Source organism: Vulpes vulpes, chromosome 5 (assembly GCF_048418805.1).
Source record: "Vulpes vulpes isolate BD-2025 chromosome 5, VulVul3, whole genome shotgun sequence".
In the NCBI taxonomy this organism is placed as follows: Eukaryota; Metazoa; Chordata; class Mammalia; order Carnivora; family Canidae; genus Vulpes; species Vulpes vulpes.
The window spans coordinates 48,686,040-48,708,781 of record NC_132784.1 but is presented as its reverse complement, the minus strand read 5'-3'; the positions used below and the strand labels follow the sequence as shown (position 1 = coordinate 48,708,781).

At 35.3% G+C, this 22,742-nt stretch overlaps 1 pseudogene; it reads right to left on the bottom strand.

Moving 5' to 3' along the window:
- LOC140599124 (importin subunit alpha-1-like) overlaps window positions 1-19,844 on the bottom strand; it is a 54,085-nt pseudogene extending 34,241 nt beyond the window's left edge.
- Between the last annotated feature and the right edge of the window lie 2,898 nt (window positions 19,845-22,742).

Here is a 22,742-nt window from a genome sequence, read left to right as displayed (position 1 = left end):
GAAATGTCTCTTTGTTAACCTATAGTTTTAAGGAGGACTAAATGGGTGAGAACAAAGGCTGAGCCAAAATTATATGAAAGTCTTTTAGTTAGGCTAATTACCTATCATATCTTCCAACATCTTCTAGACAATTTGGCTATAGAATTATAAAGTTTAGAAAATGTTTTGATGCAGTCATTTTTGTAATGGTGAAAACTGCCTGAGAGCAGAAGTTGCCTTTTTTATTTCAGACAAACTTTAGCACTAATAAACTGCATTAGAAGTGGCTTTGAAAAGCTTCCTGTAGACATGACACACTTCATTTCTGCTCACGTGTCATTAACTTGAGCAGGTCAAAGCAGAAAGCCCTTCCTGGGATGAAAGGAGCATCATCTTCCTGAGGGCAAGGCAGTCCACCATGTTACATCTTATTCCTTCTTGAACTCATTCAATTTGCCAAACCTAACTCCCATTGCCTACTGGTGATGCCAGAAACGGTAATTTTTTGAGAATTTCGGAACTTAAAAATATCTTTAACCTTTCTGATATATCAATAGTAATTTGGGTATGTGATGTGAAAGTGAAATAATTTTCATCAGAATATGAATGAATTGTTCCAATGGCCTCACACTTCCACTGGTATTACTGATTAGTACCAAATGATCTGTTCAACAATTACTTTTGAATGGCCTGTAATTTTAATTTAAGAGCTTTTAAGCTTTATTTTTCATCTCAGATCTACTGAAATTTAAAAATAATGTGCTTTTTTATGGGTTTTTCTTCAATTCTTTTTTTTTCTTTTTTTTCTTTTTTTTCTTCAATTCTTGTTTAGGGGATGGGCTTCACCAGTCCATTGGAGGATCCCAAATGTCAATCACTGGTAGTTCTTTTCTCTAAGGTTGGTGATTTTCCATAGAGAGAATACTCCAATCTTCCGCCAGGGTTATTGGAGCTAAAGGAGGCTTTCAGAATGGAGACGCTTATCATTCAGCGTGTTGTCTTTCACTTTCACTTTATCTATTTTTAGTATTTCATCTCTACCTGATCCTTTGCTGTGAGTTTTGAGTTTCATGGCTTTCATCTTTCAACAAAATAACCCTGCAATATTTTAGCAGGTTTAATTAAAATACCTGTGGTTGCATGACTTCATGTTTACTGTGTGTGTACGTGGAGGAGGGGGTTCTAGTGATTTTATATATATTTTTGTTTGTTTCTTATAAAGACTTTCAACCAATCCTTTGGTTTCAGCCCCATTATATCATTATATTCCACCAGGTCAAAACTTCTGATTGTCTTGCTTCTAAATATGTGACCAGTTCCAAGTAAAATCCGTATTATACATTATAATCAGTATTAGAGTTTTAAAATATTGGGAGTAAATAATTTAAACATGAGAATTTTGATAAATTTAAAAGCTATCATTTTTCTTTAGTAGATGGTAGTAAGATATATTCTAGTGGAAGAGATAATATCTAGGCTACCAATAAATAAAAATAGGATAATCGCTGAGGGAAAAAAAGTATTGACAATAGGAAATTTAGAAGATAATCACAAGGAATAATCTTCAGGTGACTGAGAAAAGTTGTATCAGTATTAGGAAGAAAAGTGTGCTATAAACTTACCATCTTGGCCTACACAAAGAATCCTACTCATAATTGAAAATCACTCTTTATTGTCAAGAATTGAGTTTCCTTTTCTCATTTCTTTGTGCCATCTTCAACTTCTTTCATCAGTGTTTTGCAGATTTCAGAGTACAGGTCTTTCACCTTTTCAGGTAGGATGATTTCATTCACATATGGAATTTAAGAAACAAAATAAATGAGCAAAGAAAAGAAAAAAAGAGAGGGAGAAGTAGATCAAGAAACAGGATCTTCACTATAGAGAATAAACTGATGGTTACCAGAGGAGAGGTGAGTGGGGTGAGGGATGGGTTAAATAGGTGATGGGGATTAAGAAGGGCACTTGTTGTGATGATGTCAGGAAGTACTGAATCACTGTATTGTACACCCGAAACTTTAAAACTTAAAAAAAGAAAAGAAAAAAGAATTGTTTTCTCACTGTAAATAGCAGTTGCAGGAAAGGGTATGTAACACAAAACAAAACAAAACACAAATAATGTCTTGAACTGAATACCTAACGAACACTGAACACTGAAGTAAAATTTCCAAAACTTGTGAAAAAGTTTTACTGAAGATCTGTCCTTCAAATCTCTTTTCAGATATTTCGGCTCTCAGGTCACCCTCATGTTAACCACAATTTAAACCGATCTGGTCAAGCCATACACATTATTCACTTTGAACATTAATATATGATGTTCTATTTTTCAATTAGAATGAATGTTTGTTACATTGTATATAGATCTGATTCACATGTGGGAAATACATTAGATAGCAAATCGAATTTAGAAATAGAATTCCTAACAGTTTGTGTCAGTTATGTTGAATGTGATGACCAGGAATCCTCTATCCTTCTTTTCTCATCTGATGATTACTTTTTGTTCTGTGGTTTATTTCACATTCAACAGTCTATTTCACTGTCAGCTCTTCCTAAAACCAAGCTGTGTAAGTTTTCAGAAGCATGCTTTCTTCAGTTTCACATAGCTATTAGTAAGCTTTCAGTAACAAATTCTTATTCATAAGAATGAAAGGAAAATAAAAATACATTGGAAATCATCTTCAGAAGACTCATCATCCCTTTTCCAATTTTCATTTTCTGCTCCAAGTACTTCCAAATATCCCCATCTCATGAATTCTTAGTCTCAAAATTTATTGTCTGCTTCTGCTAAGTGGTGTCATATAAATTATATGAAATTGCTGGTACTGCAAGATGGAGGAAACATTTCATCCCCCAGGAGAATAAAACCCTGACCACACTTTCATAAACACAGTGAAAGGTTTACTCTTGGAACAACTTGTTTCTAGTGATTTCTGGGTCATGGGAATCCCAAATACCACTCCAATTTTCAGGTATAAAATATTTTTGCACTCTGTAGATGCTATGTACTACTTGGGTCATTGGCTGTGTATTCTTCTATATCAGTTCTGAAGCTCTCCAATTACATGGTAAATGAGAACCATATTATGACCTAAATGAGTCAGGGTGGAATATTTCATCATTTTCCAGACCAAGTGATCTCGCCAGCTTCAGACTGCTTCTATGAGTCATTCTTTGAATAGACACACAGAAGTGTGGCTCTGCATCAGATAGTAACCCTAAGAGCCCAGTCAGATCTCAATATCCAGAACTGGTTACAGGCTTTCTGTTCTGAGATACAGTTTGTAAAGTTAATAATGAAAAAAAATTATCCTAAGCAAACTGATGAACAATAAGAGCTGAGTAGGCAAGTGCTTGTGTGTAATCCAAGGGTAGCAATAAATAAGGACAGTCACAGCAGAATAATAAGCTATTAGGAAATCTATAAAAAGTCCTCTTCATATTTTAACATAACAACGTAAGTCAAATATTTATAAAGCATCATTCTAAATGCATCTAAAGCATGCATTTATTACAGCAAAACCAAACTCTAGATATGTAAGAAAAGGCAATACTCATACTAAATACTAGTTGATATTGGGCATGAAGAAGAAGTCTTAGCGGAAAAAAAGTACATTCAGAGAAAAAAAATGTGTTAACAACGCTAGACTCTTTAGATTGTCTTTTACCACAATCTCACTACAGGAGGGAAAAAAATCATACAGATTTTTTATTTACGTCCAGAGTGGATTACTTTGTATTGACTAGAGTCTGGCAGATGTTTGAGGAACAAAAATTCCTGATTAGATCCAATTGGTGTAAAGAAATGAAAATATAGTTGGATCAAATTGATTTTCCCCTGTAACATATCACACAGACTTTATTTCACTTAAAAAATACACACATTACAATACCTCACAGAATGTTTGAGCTCTATCTTTACTAATTTAGGAACACTATTCAGTAAATAGGAGGACCATCTGGAAGATCAGGCTAAATCAATAAAGATCGACCTTCCTGCATAAACTCTACTTGAAGTTTAAAGATCATTTGCAGCCTTGGAAGGATAGTACACTATTCAGAAGGAAAAATGCAGTCTGGTCTAAGTGGTTTGTTTAGTTAACAGAAAGGCTTGATTAGGTTCCTCTAAAATATAATTAAAATAGATAGCAGTAAATGAGACGTAGTGAATAATAACTTACAGGCAGTGGGATTTTCTAATAGACATTATTAAGTAGAATCTCCATAACAAAATAGCCCTCCAGAAACTCATCTCATTTTTAAGTATTATTAAAAGTATATCCAGACAGATACTAAATACCTATTACAAGGTATAAATACTGATTTTTAAAAATTCTAATTTATCTTAGCATTTTCAATGATTTAATGAGGTAGCATCCATTAAAGCACGCGTGATTCAACAATTAAAATAATTGTAACTTTTCTTACTTTGGGTTAAACTAAGCCCATTAGAAGAGAATATGTTATACTACCTCCTACATAGGTCTTAGAAGAATCAATACAAGGTATAAAAAACATCATCCAAAAAGATTTCATCAGTGTAATTACCTAGAGTTTAGAATCCCTCTTAACCAAAATAAATATTGTATCTATATAAAATCTATACTGTATCATATATTTCTAAGACTTTTGATTAGTAAGAGTATATAAAAGAGTTAATTCTTTGTTGTGTTACTTAGTAAAATACTAAGTCTAACTCAAAACTGTAATGTCTAAACTTCACTATCTAAAGGAAAAAAATCAGTTTTTAATTAACTGATTTCTTGAGTCTTCTCCTATACTTTCTCTCCCTAAATTAACTCTGACCTGAAATTCAAAATGTAGTTAATTCAATGTCATATGTATTTAAAATTTAGCATGGTATCTTATATCAAAAACTTTCAAACATTGAAATTTCTTTTCAAAATATTGTAAAGATTCCCCAAATGTAATGAATTTGATATTTCCTATATTTACCTTAGAAAAAATTCTGAGTGTATGTTCACATGTAATATGTGTATGGATAGATAAATAGATAGATGTCTTTTTTAAGATCTTATTTATTTATTCATGAGAGACAGGGACGCAGAGAGAGAGAGGCAGAGACACAGGCAGAGGGAGAAGCAGGCTCCATGCAGGGAGCCCGACGTGGGACCCGATCCCGGGACTCCAGGATCATGCCCTGGGCCGCAGGCAGGCGCTAAACCGCTGAGCTGCCCAGGGATCCCCAATAGATGTATTTCTAATAGAGTGGTAAATAGTAAATAATTTGAAATCAAAGACTTGCTCGTATTTTGAAAATTAGAATTGGAAAAAAAACAATAATTGTGGAAATAATAACCTTTGATTTCTAAGTTAAGTGAGCAGCAGTTCTCTGTTACTCAATAAAGTAATATAGGGGGGTTCTTTCAACAGAATATAGAAGGATACATAAAATATCCACCAGAAGATTAACACTAAAACACTGAATGATAAAAAGTCTGATGTATTTCAGCTTCACTGACAAAAAATAATTTCCTTCTGATCTTTAACACTGAAATCAATTTGTAATTTTTTGATGAATCTTATTTAAACATTAGTTATTCTTTAAAAAGATTATTTTTATAAAATCCTTCTTTTTTAAGTTATAACATTACATATATTCCTTAGCTTATTAGTATATGTGGCCTTTTTATTCCTTATTTTAGTTTTAGGCTTTCATAGGATTTTATTTATTTATTAAAAATATTTTATTTATTTATTTGACAGACAGAGAGAGAACAAGCAGAGGGAGCTACAGGCTGAAGGAGAGGGAGAAGCAGACACCCCACTGAGCAGGGAGCCCAACATGGGCTCGATCTCAGGACCCCAGGATCATGACCTGAGTCAAAGGCAGATTCTTAAGTGACTGAATCGCCAGGCACCCCAGGATTTTAAAAAGTTAAGTAAAAGCTAAGCAAATATCTATAAAACGTTTGTTTTTTTATATAACTGCACTCAGAAAATCAAATTACTTATGTTGGAAAATACAGGCTGAGCAAGCTTCTACCTAATATGAAAGAATATTGTATCACTGGATTTAAATAATTTACATTAAACAGGAATTATAATAACTTCTGCCTTTAGTCATGACATATGAGAATAATTATATAAGGTGATCTCATGCTCCACTTCTCTTTTATATCTATTTGAAATAGTACCTATGCATGTGGCTAAAAGAAAAATAGCATGTAATGAAATTATATGTAATAGATGTAGAATTTTGAGAAATACTTGACAAGAGTACAGTCCAGAATATTTTTGTCTGTATTTGTCTATGTACCTATTTGCCTATCTTCCTTCTCCTCATCTATCATTCCAGCCAGGTAGTTGTTTATGTGTGTGCTTTAAGATTTTATTTATTTATTTTAGAGAGAAGGAGAAAGAGAGAAAACAGGGGGAGGAGCAGAAGGAGGGGGAGAAACAGATTCCTCACGGAGCAGGGAGCCCGATGCAGGGCTTGATCCCAGGACTCTGAGATCATGACCTGAGTAGAAACAGACAATTAACTAAATCCCCCAGGCGCACCAAGACCTTTTACTTTTATAGTTACATTGTGCTCTGGGGTACAGTTCTGAAACTGCTGCAAGAAAATAAATTAAAATAATGTAACTATATTAAAAAATTAATGAGTACTTCTAGATCACATTAATTAAATCTAAGTTTTATAGAATATTGATTTATCATTATAATATCTTAGAATAATCATTTTAGTATCATCAAGTAAATGACCACTGAATAGTTCTATAATTGGTTAATTTGATACTAATTTTTTTAAGATCTCTAAAAAGTCATCTAAGTCCCAGGGTACAAGAATTATGCAACTGCTGTTCATCTACACAGAGTGGGAAAATACTGGTCCACACTAAGTCTTTATTGCATTTGATTTTCTTAATTCCAGTAACTGAACTTCAACACATTTTTTTTTTACATAGGTTTTAGTTGATTTAGTTAAAATGCAGAAATTTTTAGTACAGGAAACATTTTTGATGTATGGAATACTCAATTTTGCTCACTATATAGGTTGTTGAAAAAGATAGGCATTATAATTTTGAATTATTATTTCCTCATATTGGTTCCTGGGGACAAAACTTACTATTTTAATGATTGTTCCAATAACCCAATCTGTTGTCGAATGATATTTTGGAACACCGGCATACAAACATTATAAAACTCCAAAAATATTTCCATAAAAATTGTGTTTTAATGGTCACTTCCTTGGTAATCATGCAATCTCTGAAAGAATGTCGGCTTTTAACCACACAAAAAAATTGACCTAACTTTACTCAAAGGAGAATGTAGTCATTTTGCCAGTTGTAGTCTCCTCAGAGTGAGGTTAAAGCAATGACCTTCAAACTTTGGTATCCTTTGGAGTTCATCAGGAGACATCTAAGCATCTGCATTTTTCTAACAACAAAAATAAAAGAGAACCCAAAGGAGGTGTAGTTATCACAACTTCTGGGGAAAGTGGAGAAATGATAGGCCCATGGGGACCAGCTAGAAAAGCCAGTTAGAACAAACAGGGCACGCAGCTTGTGGGGAGGCAGGCAGGCGGGGAGTTGGGGGTGGGTGTAGGGGTGGGAGGGTGGGGGGAAACACAGCCTGACTCACTGGATACAAAGCTGCAGAATTGTATTGGAGAGGCTCTAGCCAGAGCCCACCCTACGGGTGCTGGGCTGAGTCTTTACGGGTAACTTCATACTTAAGACTGTGGAAATCTAGAAGTTACAGGGGCCAGCCTGCATTTGGGTTCTTTCAGTCTAGAAATTTTTATTAACAGGAAAGTAAACTATTATTTAACCAAGTTTTAGGGTGCATTGTGAGGAGAATATATTAAAATGATGCCTTCTACAATTTTGATAACTATTTGTAAAAGGAGAGTGGAGCTTTTGGTAAAATACAAAAGTGTAAACACAAAATGGGTAGAAAATTCTAACACACTTCCAATGGTTTTGTGTTTAAAGATGAAAACATGTTCTTTCAGTATTTTAGAATCAATTGTTATGACTAATAATAAATAAATGGATGAAAATTTCAAGAAATATGAAATTACTGTGATAGACATGAAAATTATAGTAATCAGCATACCAGTCTTTTATATTTACCATAAAAGAAGAGGTTATTCAAGAAAAATCACATTTCATGCTGTCCTTGTAAAAATTCTTCAATATTCCTTGAAACTAACTTCAGGCACACAAAGAGCAAATGTATTTACAGCAAAAGCCCATTTTGAAGTACCTTACTAAACCATTGCTTTGAAGAGAGGGGGGGTTTTGTTTCTAAAATCGTTCATAAAAATGAAAGCCATCTCAAACTATCCTCATTTTTAAGTTCTACACTGTACATTATATAGAGTAGACAATCAATAGTTGTCACTTACTAATTCATTTTTTTTATCTTGGCCTTCTTACTCTTTTATTATCCAAATGTGATTTTAGTAAATGAAAAAAAGAAAATTAAGGATTTAAAACAGAGAAAATGTCACATATTCTCATAATAGAAAATAAATGCAAAGTATATTATTTTTAGGGGTAAGGAATTTTAGAAATATTATCTGTGTTATTTTAATAGGAAAATATTATAAATAAATCACCCACTTCTATGCATCAGAATCCATCTTGCTGTGTTTCCTTCCAGTATTTTTCTCAAGTTTTAATTTTTTGTGTTAATTCTACATCTCATACATATTTATTTCATAAGCATTCTCCTACACTAACATTGTCCACAAACATCAAAATGCCCACATAATAATTCTCATGGTGCATATGATCTGGTCTAAAGCCCCATCAATTGCTGTGGTTGTTTTGCCAGAGTATTTGATCAAATGTCTTTAATCCATTCTCTTATAGAGAATTTAATTCATTTTCTTTACCAAGTTCCTGTCATATATAAAGGTATAATCAACATATTTAGATCATTTGTCACATCCTTTCATAGGTGTAGTGCAAATGGAATTCCTGGTGACCACTTTTAAAGTTCATGGTATATACTATCAAGTTTCTTCCTACAAGGTAGCTATATGTATATTCTTTTTAGAATATAAATACCTAAGGGCAGGAATTTGTCTTAGGGTGTTGTTGCCCAGATCTACTATATAGAAGGAACTCAATAAATATATATGAAATTTATAAAAGAAGGAATTGAGTAATGCAATTTGTAATGCCAGTATTATAGCATCCTTGACATTACCAAATATCAAACACATATCCTCTGCTATTGTAGATGAAAACATGCTATGTCTTTTAATTTTATTTCATATATATATATTTCTGGGCATTGAGGTTTGTTTGATGAGTGGCGTAAACCTGATTCCTTACAGACAGTGTAGATTGAGGGGCCTCTAGCACCTGGGGTACCCAGGGATTTTTCATCCCAGGACTACTCTGTATCCCAGTGGAACTCCTGAGACCTCTTGAGATAAAGCTTCCTCTGGGAAAAGTGGTACCTAAAGCCTGATTCAGCCATTCATGGAGCTGCCCCCGGATACTTAGAGTATCCCAGCTCATCCTCTCCTTCCCTCCAGCATCAAGATCTGCACTCACTCCCCACATACCTCAAGCCACTGGTAGGACCTCATGTACCCTACTTAGCTTCCTGGGAAACCCCATTCAACATCCCCCCAGACCCGGCTCTGGCCCACACGCATCTCCCAGGGTGTTCAAAAGAACATTTTCTTAAGACGGGGCTTAGGTGGAGGGGCCAGCTCCCTCAGCTCAGAGTGCTGGCAGTTGAGCTGAAAAGGGAAAACAGTGCCCTCGGGCTGCTCTATAGGGAAAAGCTTCAGAACCAGGGAACATGATCTCTCAGGGAAAGTTCTAGATACCTCACAGCTGCTGGAAGGGAAACTGGTCCCTAAAGATGTGCAATGGAATATAGCAGTCAAATTACTGCAGGCTTGGGCTTTGGCAGATGTCGGATTGGGGCCCCAAGGCTGTGTGCCAAAAGCCCATGTCGGCTGCCTAGGGGTCCTGGAAGGCTATAGATGTGCAGCTGATGTGTGTGCAGTTCATTCCATTCTGGCTGCAGTCGGTCCCACTCGTGCACAGCCTGTGAGCCAGACTTCCTTCCCTGGCACCTGGCTAAGCCCCTGGGAAGAGGTGCCAACATACTATGACTCTGAGTGTGGGTTCAGGGGCCTCCAGTGCATAATCATAAATTATAATCTTTCACACTGTAAATTTTGATATATAAATTAGAAAGCACAGCCTTCAAATGCATCAAAGGGCAAATATTGAATACAGAACATAAAAATCTGAAAGTAAAAATTCTAGTAGGAAAAAAAAGCAGTTTTGTATGACACCTTCAAGTTTTATGGACTTTCTGTGTACACTATGTTCTAACAATAGATCACAACAATGATTAAGATTTTGATGAATATTGAAGAAACACCTCACTAATGAAAGTATAATTGATTGTAGAAGGGGAAAATAATTAATGTTGAGCATAGGCTAATATATTCTAATATTTTATTTTATTTTTTGCTGCTTATATTTTATAAAGATACACTTAGAAATATTTAGGGGGGAAAAGTACTGCTGACATTCATATAAAAAATGTCCTGTGATATTGCATGTCTAATGTGTGCTAGTTTCATTTTTTCCATGGCCATCCATCCTATGTAACAATTTAAAAATAATAATAATAGTGTTAAAATAACTATGGAGTTATATATGTAAGAATAGACACCATAAACAAGCGTTCATTTATTTATTCAGGAATGCAATTTTTTGGTCGCTAAGCTCTGTCCATAAATCAAGGTTCTGCATCACTTGCTGAGATTACACCATAATGAACAATAAACTAGGAGACAGTATAGATTTTTTAAAGATACCCACAAATTTAGGTAATTAGGAAAAGAAGAAAAAAGTGTTAATGAATGTTGCAAAGGGAAATTTCAGAAGGCAACAGACACTCTTACCAGAAGGACCTAAAGTAGATGAAAACGAGGGCAGCTCCCATTGAGGGAAATTTAGGATGAGACATGGAACTGAGTAGAACTGAGACAAAGAATGTGAAACAAGATGATTCTCAAGGTAAGGAAACAGCATGTTTAAAAATGTGGATGAAGGTGAGCAAGTTTGGTTTATTTAAAAAACAAAAGAGAAGTCAAGGTAGCTGATAAAACATTGGTAAGATAAGGTCACTTTCTATACTACAAATGAAGGTAGAGAATAAAAATTCTGTAGATTTATGGTGAAATAGAGTATTTTTGCTGTCTGAAATTATATGTAAAAATATACAATATATATATAATACAAATGTGCATAGTATAGAAATATGTAGAAATAATACCCACACATATAATTAAAATACATAATATAAATTTCTTTCAAAGTTGGAGCTTTCCCTCCATATTAATTTAAATTACTCAATGTATTTGAAGAATACTGAGAGTTCATTTAATCTGTATGTATCAGCCAAAAATACTACTTTTTCAGATATTTCAAGAGAATCTGTTGTAAATATCAGGGAAGACTCAGGTTCTCTTCAATAATCCCAAATTAATTATTAATTTTTAATTATATATATATATTTTTATTTTTTAAATTTTATTTATTTATTCATGATAGTTACAGAGAGAGAGACAGAGAGGCAGAGACACAGACAGAGGGAGAAGCAGGCTCCATGCACCGGGAGCCCTTTTAAAGCTAAATATTATTCCACTGTCTGGATGGACCCCATTTTGCGTACCCATTCATCCGCTGATGGCCCCTTGGGTCATTTCTACCTGTTGGCAACAGTTTGGTTTCAGAAACATTTCCTGCACACCTACGGTGACCTGCATACCTGTGCTGGGCACTTGCCCGTGATCTCTTATTGAACCCTCAGAACTGCTCTCAGCTGGGTGGAAATTATGTCCCCGTTTCACAGATAAAGGAACTGAAGCCCAGAAAGTAACAAACAGTTGAGCCCAGCCAACCCTGGCTGTGCGCCCACCGTGTGCCAGGCCCCACGCAGAGCTGCAAGATAGAGAATCGAAAGCACAGTCCCTATCTGCACAAGAACAGACATTCTGTGTTAGACTTTTCAGGGCGGACTCAGTATTACATATTTTTATAAAAAAAAAAAAAAAATCGATCCTGGGTCTGCAGGATCACGCCCCAGGCCAAAGGCAGGCGCCAAACCGCTGCGCCACCCAGGGATCCCTTTAATTATATATATATATTTTTTAATTTTTTTTTAAATTTTATTTATTTATGATAGGCACACAGTGAGAGAGAGAGAGAAGCAGAGACATAGGCAGAGGGAGAAGCAGGCTCCATGCACCGGGAGCCCGACGTGGGATTCGATCCCGGGTCTGCAGGATCGCGCCCCGGGCCAAAGGCAGGCGCCAAACCGCTGCGCCACCCAGGGATCCCTAATTATATTTTTAAGGGAATAAAAGAAAGGTTCAGAATTTCAAATTGCACATTTCAGCCTGAAGGAATTTTCAATAGAGTTCATGTTTTTCGAACCTTGTAAATAATGATTAGATAATATTAGGTGCAAAAATAAATAATCAAGTAAAATGACCATCCTGTACTGATTAGACATCTTTTGGAACTGTTTAAAAGATCTAAGACACTCCCTCTCTTCCCTCAGCTACCTCCTCCCAACTGTTGAACAGTACACAAAAATGGTTTGCCGATTTCCAGCCTTTGGAGCAAAAGTTAGTCACCACTTCCTTTCCTCTCACAGATCAACCTTTATTATTTTTAAGAAGATTAATATTTTCCAACCTTTCCTTTCTTGTTTGGGGCACTGAGATGATGCCTGTTTGGGGCACTGAGATGATGCCTTTATTATTTTTCCCGTAAGTATTTCAAAACAGGAACCATACAAAAATTCTCAGGAAAGAGCATTTCAGGTCTTCCTTTTTTTCTTTTTCTTCACTATGATGGAAAATTTCTCAAGAAATTAGGTCTTGATGCACCGTGTTTTTCTTGTGGCAGTGTACCCATTCCATATGTTCACGGATGATGAAATTATTGGCATGTGGAAATGGCCAAAGGTGAACATGACATTTAACATAGTTTTCTATTTTTGTTCACAGACCCTGAGGCCCTGCTCTGATAATATATCAACTTAACTTTGCCTTGGTCTTCTTAGCTATGTGGCACTTCACCAATATTTTTAAAGAATCAGTAGAATAAAAAAATGAATTGAAGTTTCTGCATTCAAGCTAAAGATGATGATGACGTGGCCTCTGTCGCTCTCATGTGTGAACAAAAACACAGAGAATATTTAAATTATTTAAAATGTTGATGACATTTTCACTAGGCAACTTGCCTTCTGTCTTTTTTTCCACCAGATGAGACTACATTTATGTGCAGGAAAAAAAAAAAAGTGTTATAGTAAAGCAAAGAAATATTTGACTTGAAGTGAATCCATTTCATTATTAAGTTTGCAGAAATAACATTAAAAAGTACAGTAGTATAGTATAAAGCAGATATCCAGAAACCTAAAAGAAAGAATATGTACCAATACTGTTAAGAAAGAAAGAAGAAAAAGAAAGAAAGAAAGAAAGAAAGAAAGAAAGAAAGAAAGAAAGAAAAGATAGAAAGAAAAAAGAAAGAAAGAAAGAAGAAGAAAAAGAAAGAAAGAAAAAGAAAGAGAAAGAAAGAAAGAAAGAAAGAAAGAAAGAAAGAAAGAAAGAAAGAAAGAAAGAAAAAATCCATTGAGGCAAGCTGTTGATTAAATTTCTCTCTATATATGCAGTTTTCCTTATACAAGAATGAAAAACAAAGACTTGAAACACCGGTGCAATGATGAGCTATAATCAGCACTCAAAGATAGTCAGGACTTAAAAGGAGATAAGTCTTCTGGAGAAGCTGCAAGAAGGTAATCAGCCCGGAATCTGAGAAAGCAAACAAGAACTTTATGAGCAGAGTGAAAGAAACTCTTTAGTAGCAAATCTTTGACAAAAAATCATAATGAATACTTAAATAAATAGTGTCAGCATAAGGTAAAGGATAAAAGTCTTAACATCTCATCTGTTTGATAGTCAAAATTTGGTAAAAGGTTAAATGTTCTTCCTCATATAACTTACATATCACTCAGAGGCTTCTGAGTTCCTGGAATTGCTATCAAGATGATAATCTTTTTCTGGAAAGTGACAAACCATCATTTCTTATTAAGATCACTGATACAATCTAGGTGTCTAGGTTATATACAGATATTTTTAAAAGAGTAATATAATTATATATATATTATATATAATTGATGTAAATTAATATATGCTTAATTAATGTGAAGAAATTTGTCTTTGGACAGAATACCAATTCATAAAAAAGTACATCTTAAAACTGTCTTTGAGGTAGAGTTTTGTAAGTAGTCTTACATGGACCTCTCTATTTGGAATTTACGCCTCTTGTAATTTGGCAGATGATATGTTTGAATATACTTCTTACCCTGAATAATCTTAATGTTTTTACTATAAAAATGGTTCTCTGAAGAGAGATGTCAACACTGCTAAATTGAAAGCCATTTCATTTGTTTTAATTTATATGAAACTGAATTATATTTTTGGCTCCCACTTAGTGGAAGGTCATTAGAGTGTAATTGTCCCATTAGCGACAGTCTGAAAATGTAGGCTTGAAGCCATAACCTATAAATTCATTTCACTGATCCTTTGGGGTTTGTTTTAATGCCTTCTTGTCTGTTAGCTTTCCAACAATATTGGATATCGTAGACAAGATGAATCTGTCTGTATTGTATGAAAAGCAGCAATGACTGGCCATATTCAGAGTGAATTGTGAATTAGTTTTTTTCAGGTGGTTCCCAAGTGAATAATTAATATTAACATGGCTAACAGAGTTTCATGCCTACTAATATGAAGGTGACATTCTTGTTTTTGTTTTTATTTTTCTCTCTCTCTAAAGTCATTTCTGCCTAGAGATGGTTGTGGTAAGAACTGAGGAAATGGAATTGGAGGATATTTAATTAAATGCTTTTTTGCTGAAATCCTGAATATTGTTTTTTTTTTCTGATTTCTCACAATGAAAATAATAAATACTATCATAAGAGGATGAGGTTTTTAGGGATGTGAGGGGCTCTGTGCAGCATTGGACCAAGTTTGATCTGGAGACAAAAACCTGACTCTTGACATGCCTAATGTGTTCAGAATCCCCACTGAAAAGAGTGGCTACCAGGGATTATTTACACTTAAGATGCTTTCCTCTGAATCATGTGACCTGGATGGCTTGGGTCCAGGTGGACTGGGACTGGTCCTTAAAATAAAGGGCAGTCATCATAACCTATGTAGGTAGCATGGAAGTCTTGCCAAAGGACATGCTTTATTTTGATTGTGACTAATTAGACCAATCTGGTCCTTGGGGAGTTTGGATAAAAAAACACACAGAGATACATATGAAGGACATAAAGGAAAACCATAGGAGCCATGAGGTTGTAGAAGCCACGCCGTGAGCACAAAATGTCTTAAGGTTGGGAAAGTGAAGTAAAGGGTCATGGAAGTGTTCTCAGAAGGAACCAGAGAAGAAAAACAGAAAAGCCACATTGCAAAGGTAGTTAAATGAGTAATGGAGGGCTGCTATTCAGCTGGCACACACTGGTATGACAATCCTGTCATTTAAATATTGAAATAAGTTCAAAACAGTTGGTAAATAGCTGCTTCTCAGAGGCACCAATGCATCTAGTCCTTGCTACCAGATGTTCTGGTTTCTCTTCTATACCCAGAAACTAAAGTGTTAAAGTCAGGAGCCTTTAATCTGATGGATTGAGGATTGTGCCTTACTGATGTTTAATTATTTCAATTTCTATCCCTGTAGAATAAAGTGCTCGGAAGGCCTGCCCCTGAGGAAATAATAGGATCCTGTTCCATAATCTATAAGACCTTGTGGGTCTATATGAGGCTGATTACAAGGCTGTGTCAAGTGGTTGTTCATTTCTCTGATGCATTATCACAATAAATTTATATTTTCTTTAAAGATTTTATTTATTTGTTCGTGAGAGACACAGAGAAAGAGAGGGGTAGAGACATAGGCAGAGAGAGAAGCAGGCTCCATGCAGGGATCCCAATGTGGGACTCGATTCTGGGACTCCAGGATCATGCCCTGGACCAAAGGCAGAGGCTCAACCACTGAGCCATCTGGGTGTCCCATAAATTTCTATATTTGAAGAAATTTCTGTTCTTTTCAATCAGGTCATGTGAGCCTGACCATAACAGAGGTCACTCAAAATATAAAGTTGACATCAAACAAACAAAAGAACAACAAAAACCCCCAAAAATCTGATTAAGGAGACTCAAGGTGTATGGCATTATTGTTCTTATGGTGTAAAACCTTTCCCTGCCTTCCATTCTATCCTCACCACATAGCATTTTTCCCATAACTCCTGCACCTTCAACTACACCTTACATATGCCCATTCCTTGTTCTCTAGATTCTTTGTGTCCCCTGATTTCTCTTCTTCAGCACAATTTAGATACCATCTCATCTTTCTTTTTAGTTTTTAAGGATTTATTTGTTTATTTGAGAGAGAGAGAGTGAGAATGGAGTTGGGGAGAGGGACAGAGGGAGAAATCTAGAAGTTACAGGGGTCAGGATACATTTGGGTTCTTTCAGTCTAGGAATTTTTATTAACAGGAAAGTAAACTATTATTTAACCAAGTTAAAGGTTAAGGACAGTAAACCTTCCCAAACTTCCAAAATCTATCATCTATCTATCTAGATATAAGTATATTACTGATAACTTCATAAATAGGATTTAAAAAAGATTTTATGTATTTATTTGAGGGGGGGAGAGGGCATGCAAGTGGGGAAGGGGGCAGATGGAGAGGGAGAGAGAGAATCTCAAGTGGACATGATGCTGAGCAGGGAGCCTGAAGAGGGGCTTGATCTCAGGACCCTGAGATCACGACCTAAACCTAAACCACAAGTCAGACACTCAACTGATTGAGCCACCCAGGTGCTCCTAGTAGTTGGATTCATTACATTCTAGAGCACAGTTTTCTTAAACAGTTAAATCATAACAGAAATTGAAATACTTCCTCCTTTTTCACATTACTTCTATCAATCATATCACATATAATGAGGATTACTCCATATAAATATAAACATAAATATTGTATACCCATATCTTTTCACATGCATATATAAAATATAATGTGTGTGTGTTTATGCAGTATAGAACACAATAGAGACTGCTAGATCACAGGAATCCAAAGTCTCTTTTTTGATTGTACAGTTAGACTTCATTTTCTAGTTTCCCCTGTTGTTAGCAGTGACCATGTGACTAAAATATAAGCAGAAGTGTTAAATGCCACTTCCCTGAATGGCCCACAGAAACTCCCTCTGGGCTCCTTTGCATTTCTGGCTGGCTGGGCTGAAGACAACTTCCAAAGTAAATGGAAGCCCGGATGAAAATGGAGTACTCGGCACCAAGACACCTCATTGCCTTGTTTACTTCATAGCACTGCTGTCTGAGAAAACAAACAAAAATGCATTTTATTATATTTTAGATATTATGCAGTTTTGAGTCCCCTTGCTATAACAGCATGTCCTACTTGTTCATGGCATTAAATTGTATACCTTAGAAGAGAAGTTTAGATATAGCTAGTAAGAGATTTAGAACTTATTATCCATAAAATAAAAAATAAATAAATTCAATATTTTACTGATTTTACATATAAAGAAAATAACATTTAAATCTTGATGATATTACTAGGTTTCTGGTTAAATATTAGTAAGAGCTATAACAGAAGTTCAATGAAGGTAGATATTCCATTTACTTTTTGTTCCGTGATGTACACCTAGCATCCAGAATAGTTCCTGACATATGATAGTTTATCCGTAATTATTTATTAAATAAACAAACAAGAATCACAGTTTACTAAGATGATCTGTTAACTTTCCAAAATTGTCTTCTTAAAGTTGAGCTCTTAACTATATCTTATGATTTCCCAATATGGGAAAACTTAAATTGGGTCATTTGAGGACAGTGCTTAAAAATTAGGGTGTGCAAGATGACCGAAGTGCAAGAAATTCACAATGAATAGCACAGTAGCCTGTGACTAGTAAGAGCAACAAGCTAGGAAACAGGTGTGAAGGGGTGAGGGAAGGAAGTAGCTGCTTGAATCAGAAAGGAGACATAAAACCATCCGACAGAAACTGTGATTTTCAGTCTAGAGATTTAGCCATCCCTCAATAACCCTATAGAAATGAACCAAAGAAATAAGTATCCCAACTATACTCCCTACCATTCCTCTAATTCCTCCTTGTACTGACCATTGGCTGAACCCAAACAGAAGGCAGAGGGCAAAAGAGCCCATCAATGCAGTGTATATCCAATAAGCTCTTGCACAAATATCACCATACAGAAGGTTGGAGAATGAAGACAGGGGGGCAAACAGGTTGCCCAGCCATTTCTCATTAATAAATGGCTTCACCTACATTTGTGGTCTCTACATTAAAAAAAAAAAAAAAAAAAAAAAAACATAAAAAAGTCAATATTAGGCGATTAAGGTTTAATCTGAACATAAAATCACTTTGTTAGTTTTATTTATAGATACGACTGTGCCAAGGTATTTTTATACATAGAATAGAGATGAAATTCATAAACATGATATGGATAAATTAATCAAATAAAGTTATGTTATAACTAAAAGTATTGCTGAGACCATTTTATTCATTATTTTTCAGACTAGTATTCATACATTTGGTAGATGATAAATAGATAATAGATATACAGAAGGTGCAACATGATGTGTGGTTTTAAGTTTTAATCACTCCTGCCTGGAAGTGTAGTTCAAATTCTAAAACATTTGAGATGTGAGATGCTGGAATTAAAATGATAGGATACAAAGTAGCTTCCATTGATAAAGTCATACAAAAACAGAAATTTGAAGTGGCCACAATTTGCTTTCCTAGTTCTGCTTCTGGGATTAGCATGTATGAAAATGAGGCTTGGGAGAAACTGGATCTGAAAAATAGACTACCTACCCAGAAAGTCTCCTTTAAATATCCCAAGCCCCCAAAATGAGGGGAGAGTAAAACAGCCTCTTCAACCTTTCTCAAGAAGTGAGGACTGAGGGGTGCCTGGGTGGCTCAGTCAGTGAAGCGTCTGCCTTCAGCTCCGGTCATGATCTCAGGGTCCTGGGATCAAGCCCTGTGTGGGGCTCCTTGCTCAGTGGGGAGCCTGCTTCTCCCACTCTTGTTCCCTTTTCCCCTGCTTGTGCTCTCTCTCTCTCTATCAAATAAATGAAGAAAAAAATCTTAAAAAAAAAAAAAGGAAGGATTGATTCTGAACACTAGAATAGAGAAAGTGTAGGAAAATACAGCCTGCTTGGGAATACAGATTGGAAACTGTGACTAGGAGAGTTTCAGGCCACTCATGCTCATGCCCAGCATTTCTCCAACAATTCCTCCCTGTTTCTAGATCTCTTCATATTTATTACATCTTCTCCATCAGCATGGAGAACACACTCTTGTTTCTTTCATACCAAAGATAAATGTCTTTTCTCTGGATCTCATTCTTCTCAGCTACAGCTTTTATACTGGCCAAATTTTACAAAGTAATTTTCTTTACACACTGGCTCAATTTTCCAAGCACCTAGAACTTTGCAATTTGTGGGAGTTTAGCCTTCACTATTCTATTCATCAATCTATGCTTATTAATGTCAAAAAAGCCATAACAGGTCCAAAGTGGAGTCACTGGTGCCAAGCACCACATCAACAAACCAAGACTTAGTAGTAACCTAACTGGACTTTCAGCCTCTTCCAGGAATGTAACCTTTAACTGTCACTCTGGAATTACCTGGTCAGCACTAATGAGGTACTCTACTGGGTAGACTTCATCTGTCCCCCATTCGATGGTGACTTTGCTAACAATCCACTCTTCCCTTGTCCCTTTCAACTTTCTGCCTACAAAACCTTCCATTTTGTACAGTTCCTTAGAGTTTCTTTTTATTTGCTAGATGGTACACTGCCTTATTCATGAATTGTTGAATAAAGCCTATCTGATACTTAAATTTACTCAGTTGAATTTTTTTTAACACAAATTGCATGAAAGTTCCTATTTCCAATGACATTTTTCAGATCTCTGTTTCTTTCTCTCTTATATAAATTTAAACTCTCTGATGTATCAACAGAGTCAACCACATCCTCTTGAAAAAATTCCTTTTCTGGGACACTGGACCCTTTTCTTTTCCCTTCTGACTTTCTAGCTTCTGTATCTCAGTACTTTTGGTGTCTCCTCCTTTATTGGTCTGTTAATCATTTGTGTTATTAAAGTTTGATTCTGAGTCTTTCATTTCTTAAATCTTAAACTACTCCAGCCACAGACCATTTTATTCTCACTATCACTTCAAATATCATATTTTTATCCTTAGATCTGTATGCTCAAATATTTAGATCTGTATACTCAAATATTTATTTGACATTTCCACTTTTAATATCTAAGGGAATATATTAAAGCCATATTCATAATTTCTTCATCACCTAAACTATTAGTTTCCAGACTTCCATCTCAATATTGCATGACTTACTTTTTCAGTTAGTTACTTGTGCCAGTAATCTGGGGTAAGAATGGACATCTCATTCCTTCCAACTTCCATAACTGATGAGTCATAATATTTTACTGGAAATAACTAAAAATAGATATGTTTTACTAAACTTTTAATGTCTTGCTCAATTTATTCAAGGAAAAGGGCAAATAAAGTGATACATAAAATTTAATACATTTCACAGAGGGCTTTAAGAGAAGGTAGCACTGAGTCAGGTTCCCAGTAGAGAGAAATTCATGAAATTAGATGTGGACAGTGTTTTTGCTTTTTTGCTTGTTTGTTTTTTCCAGGCAGAGAGAGGAGAAAGAGGCAATAATCCTATGAAGTTTTGAATCTGAGATACAATGGAAGACAGAAGATTGGAACAAAATAAGGGAGGGCAAAAATCGTAATTGTGGAATGGGGAAATATATAGGACACAACACGTGGAAGCTTTCTTATGGGAGATTTGTGTGTTTAGATGAGTATTGTTTCCTTTTAAAATATTTTAAAAGTTTCAGATCAATTTTAGATTTGCAGAAAAATTGTGAAGGTAATACAGAGAGTTCCTGTATATCCCATCTCCAATGTCTCCTAATATCAGCATCTTATATTAGTATGGAACCTTTGTAACAGTTAATAAACCAACAAATACATTATTATTAACTGAAGTCCAGACTTCATTCAGATTTGCTTAATTTATACTTATTGCCCTTTTTCTGTTTCAGGATCCCACCTAGGACACCACATTGCATTTAGTAAGCATGTCTTCTTAGCTTCCTTTTGACTCTAACAGGTTTTTTGTTTGTTTGGGGGGGGGGGGTTGATACTTCTTATTTTTCACCACTTTGAAAAAAATTTTTGATTCTGTTTTGTTTGGTTTGGTTTGGTTTTTTGGGTTTTTTAGTAAAACTTGTTCTCATAATCTGAGCTCAAGACCTGAGCTGAGATTGAGTTACCAGGCTTAACTGACTGAGCCACCCAGGAGCTCTGACTTTGATCTGAGTCCTGCTCAGATATGTTGTACCATGCATCTTGGATAGGATTTTCCTGGTGTTTTTCCCATGGTTATATGGGTTTATGGGCTTTTTTTTTTTTTTCTTTAAAAGATTTATTTATGTATTCATGAGAGACACACAGAGACAGAGAAAGAGAGAGGGAGGTAGAGATATAGGCAGAGGGAGAAGCAGGCTCCATGCAAGGAGCCCGACATGAGACTGGATCCCAGGTAGGGAAATTCTCTTCTCTCCCTAGTTTGTTGAGTATCCTAGTACGTTTTTTTTGTTTTGTTTTGTTTTGTTTTGTTTTCTAATTGTGAACAGACACTATTTTTTTTTCAAATATTCTTCCGAATTGATTGACTTTTAGTTTAGTCTGTTCATGTATTGCAATACATTGATTGGTTTACTAATGTGGAATCTGCCCCCGAATCCCTGGAAGAGACTCCTACTCTCCCACGGAAACTGGAGAGAGAGATGCTATCCCCTTTCATGTTCACATTTCAACTCCAGTCTCCTGAGAGAGTCCTGGGTTGTAAACCTGACAAGAGGCTGTTTTAAAAAAGATTTACATACATCTCAGAGGAGTAGAAAAAGAATTTGTAATTACAAGCTTACAAAACAAATGCTCTAACGAAAGGGAGGTGGCTGTCTCTTTTAACAGGGAAAATCAATTTTCTTATTTTTAATTATTATGTGACCTTAAACAGTTAGTGGTGGTGGAGAATAAACTATTGAGTTTGGGATGCATTTTACTTTTATTTGCTTAAAAAAATATTATTTATTTATTTATTTATCTATCTATCTATTTATTTATTTATTTATTTATTTATTTATTTATGTGGTCTTTACACCTAAAAAAGATTCTTACCCTCCACTGACTGAGCCAACCGGGTGCTCCTCTTTTTTTTCTTTTTAAGATTTTATTGGATTTGGTATGTATTTTAGAGGTCAAAATAACTGAATTTGTTGATGGATTTTGATGTTAACATTACGATTAAGGAATAATGCCTGACTGACTGAACTAAGCACTTGGTGAATTACAGTGCTATTCACTACAATATGAACACAGGGAAGGGCGAACCTGGATTACTCCTTTTAACATGTTAGGTTTCAATTTGAAATTACATGTTTGATGAAATGTAGGTGAGTTGAAGGCACTCTGGGATTCAGGGCAGAGATGATGGCCCCAGGCCTGCCATTTAGAGTCATTGTAATGTAGATGATTTTTAAAGACAGAGCACTGAAGATCACCCAGAGAATAGAAGTATTTATAGGAGGAATCTAATGGAGGGT